At 36.6% G+C, this 3,768-nt stretch overlaps 1 long non-coding RNA gene across 3 annotated transcripts; it reads left to right on the top strand.

Annotated features, from left to right (window-relative positions):
* The first annotated feature begins 724 nt into the window (after nt 1–724).
* LOC107774727 (uncharacterized) lies at nt 725–3,498 on the top strand. Of its 3 annotated transcripts, none has more exons than XR_001645582.2 (4): nt 725–1,115; nt 1,238–1,397; nt 2,299–2,507; nt 2,806–3,498. It is a non-coding gene; the product is annotated as an uncharacterized LOC107774727 (long non-coding RNA). The 3 variants fall into 3 exon arrangements; XR_001645581.2 differs by lacking the exon at nt 2,806–3,498 and having other exon boundaries at nt 748–845; nt 975–1,115; nt 2,299–2,786; XR_001645580.2 differs by lacking the exon at nt 2,806–3,498 and having other exon boundaries at nt 726–1,115; nt 2,299–2,786.
* Nucleotides 3,499–3,768: the final 270 nt, after the last annotated feature.

Here is a 3,768-nt window from a genome sequence, read left to right as displayed (position 1 = left end):
CTTGAAGTTGTCGCATCAGTTAGAGGCTGGTTGCCACAACGGGATTAGAGTTAATCCTAGATTTATAAAAATATTTTGTAAATGCAGTTTTTGGCTCAGTGATTTAATGAAGAGTTTGGGAAAATCCTACTGGGAAGTAGGTCATAGTTTTTTCACCTTTTGAGCCAGGTGTTTTCCACGTAAAAATCTCTGTGTTCTTTATTTTCTGTACTTATTATTCTGCAACAGTAATAGTTGGAACACATAGAAGAACCAGATCTTTCTATAATCTGTGTACGCGAAAAATTAGACACCACACAAATCACCTCCCTCTTGTATGGTATTGACGTATAAAATATCAGCAAGGAACTAACAAATTTTAACTGAACTAAAGGCTCCTACTTTAGAGTGGAATAGTCTGAATCTATAAGCACAATGACTGGTTATACCCAGCAACTTTATGGGAACTAATTGAAAGGCACTTAGTTTCTAAAGAACACGCGATTGATATGTAGCATCAAAATATAGCTCCCTCAAAATTAAAGAGGGTTATAGTTGGAATGAAGCACATTCAAAAATTAAAATATGACTTGCATTACACAAAGGATTCCAGAATCTTTAAAACTCATTATCAATAAATGAAAAATGACATGCAGTACTCCAAAGACTTAAAGGACTTGTATAACACAATATCAATAATCAACACCCCACGGAGTATAGTGTACTGGATTCAATCCCCACATATACTATGTCCCCCCAAAGAAAGATATGTTTCTTCCAGTTAGCCAAACTTTTTTCATATCTATCCACCACTCCCTGCCACAAATAAATTCAAATTACGTTTTTGCCCCCAGAGGCAATCCCAGGTAACTAGTAGGAAGGAACTCTGTTTGGCACTCTAAAACTACAACAACATTTTGCAAATCTTGAATTATATTCACTGGAATTATTCGTGAGATACTTTATTTTTTATCGTTGTTGGAATGGACTTGCAGATAGTCTGGAAAAATTGCATGGAAAGAAAGGAAAAATACTTTTCTGGATTCTTCCATTATCAGTTGGTGTGATTCTGGTAGTCCTTAGCCTGCTGATCTATCATAGAAGAAGGATGAAGGCTTTAGCGCTTAAAAAGAAAGGTAAGATGTCTTTAAATAATAGTGAAAAGAAGTTTCATATTTGTCTGGTATCCGCAGTTAAACAAAATTAACTTGATTTGCTTTACTTTATTTAAAAAAAACACGTCATTTGCTTTTGGCAGGAAGGTCAGGATGCAGTGGCAATTACAAGATGGATTACAACAGTAATTGCGCTGAAGGATTTGAAATACCACTGTTTGACTTATCTACGATAGCAAAGGCCACCAATAATTTTTCATTTGACAGAAAGTTTGGAGAGGGGGGTTTGGACCTATTTACAAGGTATACACACTTAAGGCCTAGTCTTTCAGAGTAAAGCTTCATCTTTAGATTCAATACCGGAGTCGTATGATAAAAGGTGTTAATTAAATAAACCTTTGCTTTGTGACACCGAAAGGAGACTTATACAATAGCTAAGGGAAGAAAGGTGGGGATGGGGGGGAATGTCCTTCTGGTGCATGGACTTGTAGATATCCAAAAATTCTTAGAATGTGTCCTTAGAACTTCTATATTTTGCTTCCTCGTCTTTCAGAGTAAAGATTCAGTATTGGAGTTGTGTGATAAAAGGCTTAATGAAATAAGGCTTTGCTTTGTGAAACCAAAATAGACTTATACAATAGCTAAGGAGAGAAAGGTGGGGATATGAGAGTGCCCTTCTGATGCATGAACTTGGCGATATCCAAAAATTCTCAGAATGCGTCCAAGAACCACTCTTTATAGTTTTTCCTATAAGTGCAGTCTAACAATTAGCTCTAGTTACTCAGCCATGAGCCGGTAGCATTTGCAAAAAATGCTGAAGGAGCAACCCATTACCCTTTGGGTGGAATTGAAGATTTAAGTGTTGAGGATATAGTTTGTTTAAGAAGAGAGAGTCGTTCATTCCTTATAGTCATTTATTTGTTCATTTTTTGCCATGTTCACAACTTGTTCCCCCATCAAAAAGGCAGAATTTTTCTAATACACTTCATTGTTTTAAAGGCCCAAATTGTAGGGCTAAACTAAAAACAGAATTAACTTACAATAGCAATTTGGACAGTGCACATTTGACCTAAACTAGAGAACAAAATATAAACTGATATTTTATTACTGATAATCTCTTTTTATTTGGAAGCATAACAGACTTTGTGTTCTTTTTATATCAAGTTGGGTATTGAAATTAAAAGGCAGATCTTATGATGTTTAGGGCATACATGAAAGACAGGAAATAGCTGTCAAGCGGGCTGTCTAGAACTTCCACACAAGGAGAGAATGAGTTCAAGAATGAAGTTGTATATATTGCCAAACTTCAGCATAGGAATCTGGTGAAGATACATGGCTGTTGTATTGAAGAGGACGAAAAAATGCTGATCTATGAGTACTTGCCAAATGGGAGTCTTGATTCATTTATATTTGGTACAACTTCTCCATCCAATATTGTGCAAATTGAATAATAACTGCATTCAGTGAGCTGATGCCTATAGGAGTACTTCACTGATCTTATTCCAACTTTGGAAGCCCCCAAGGCAGGAAAAGTCATGCAACAAGAGAACTAAGAACCCAGTTATATAAATGCCAAATAATAACACACTTGGCAGACCAAACTCTTGTAATAATTTTTCAAACAGGAAAAGGACTGATTTTGTTTTAGGTCTTAATACCACTTTCCACTATATTTAATTAGTGCATAAATGATCCGACATTATTTTGGCAGATAATGCACGAAGCAAGGTATTAGACTGGCCCAAGCGATTTCACATTATCAATGGTATAGCTCGAGGACTTATGTATCTGCATCAAGATTCTCTATTGAGAGTAGTACACAGAGACTTGAAAGCTAACAACATATTGTTAGACAAGGACATGAATCCAAAGATATCCGACTTCGGCATAGCAAAAATATGTGAAGAGGATGACATTGGATCTATGACAAACCGAGTTGTTGGAACATAGTAAGAACCTTTTACAGGCTTGTATACGATCAAAACCGCGTTTGCCCTTCGTGTGATTAGTCAAGATTGGAGCATGACGGTCCGAGTGTCGTCGTTATAATATCGAGCTATGATGTGAAGTTGGGTTATCGAGCTCGAGATCTAGAGACCGATCAATACCGAGCTCAAGTCAATCGAGCTCGAGTCAAGGTCGAGCTCGAGACCCAGAGACCGACCAATAACGAGACCGACCAAAATCAAGATCGAGCCAAGAGACAAAAAGCCGTTGTAGCCGCACTAGGGAAGAGAATCTCGGCGGAAAGCAAGAAAAAGCTAATTAACTATTCTATCATGGGATCCACACTATGTATTTTTAATTGTATCCAAAGTAGGATTCCTCCACTATATTAAGAGTGACTATCATTTGTGTAAAGGGGACACATTCAACATTCAGACATTAATACACTCTCACATTTCAAAGATTATTGAGATATACACACATATAGTAAAGATTATCCTTTTTTGGGCTTTGGATATTGATTCATCTTGTTCATTTGTAAATCATTCTCTACTCAATTTGGGTTTATATTCCTTCCATTTCTACAGTCAATATTCGATATATTTCTACTTGCGTATGGTTTCCTACCCCGAAATCAACATTCATGATGAAACTCGATCTGCAGTTCAAAATACCCAAAATGTTGGAGAAGACGGGATCAACTTGTGTATGATTTTCGAAATGTTGC

The sequence above is a fragment of the Nicotiana tabacum genome, chromosome 2 (genome assembly GCF_000715075.1).
Source record: "Nicotiana tabacum cultivar K326 chromosome 2, ASM71507v2, whole genome shotgun sequence".
In the NCBI taxonomy this organism is placed as follows: Eukaryota; Viridiplantae; Streptophyta; class Magnoliopsida; order Solanales; family Solanaceae; genus Nicotiana; species Nicotiana tabacum.
Note: the sequence above shows the minus strand (reverse complement) of the source record. Positions and strands in the feature narration are given on the sequence as shown.